Here is a 558-nt window from a genome sequence, read left to right as displayed (position 1 = left end):
CATTCAGAGTATCAATTTCAAGAACTCCCTTCCTCTGAGGCGTCCCATTACTCACAGGATTCCTTTCAGAAGTGTACATGAACTGGTTATTTACAACCATGTCAATGAGTTCTTGAGCTTCTGCAGACATTTTTTTTAGGTGAATGGATCCACCTGTAGAATGGTCCAATGACATCTTTGATAATTCAGACAGAGCATCATAGAATATATCTAGGACGGTCCATTCTGAAAGCATGTCAGAATGACACTTTTTGGTCAGTTGCTTATATCTCTCCCAAGCTTCATAGAGGGATTCACCTTCTTTCTGTTTAAAGGTTTGAACATCCACTCTAAGCTTGCTAAGCTTTTGAGGAGGAAAGAACTTGGCTAAGAAAGTCGTGACCAGCTTATCCCAAGAGTTCAGGCTATCCTTAGGTTGAGAGTCCAACCATATTCTAGCTCTGTCTCTTACAGCAAACAGGAAAAGCATAAGCCTGTAGACCTCGGAGTCAACCCCATTGGTCTTAACAGTATCACAGATCTGCAAGAATTCAGTTAAGAACTGAAAAGGATCTTCTG

The 558-nt window shown here is 41.0% G+C and overlaps 1 non-coding gene across 1 annotated transcript; it reads left to right on the top strand.

The window, feature by feature from the left end:
* The first annotated feature begins 233 nt into the window (after positions 1–233).
* Positions 234–337, top strand: LOC148547744 (small nucleolar RNA R71). The gene has a single exon (XR_015897653.1). It is a non-coding gene; the product is annotated as a small nucleolar RNA R71 (small nucleolar RNA).
* Positions 338–558: the final 221 nt, after the last annotated feature.

This window comes from Arachis ipaensis, chromosome B8, assembly GCF_059453495.1.
Source record: "Arachis ipaensis isolate K30076 ecotype BB chromosome B8, ASM5945349v1, whole genome shotgun sequence".
Taxonomy (NCBI): Eukaryota; Viridiplantae; Streptophyta; class Magnoliopsida; order Fabales; family Fabaceae; genus Arachis; species Arachis ipaensis.
This window is presented reverse-complemented; position numbering and strand designations above follow the sequence as displayed.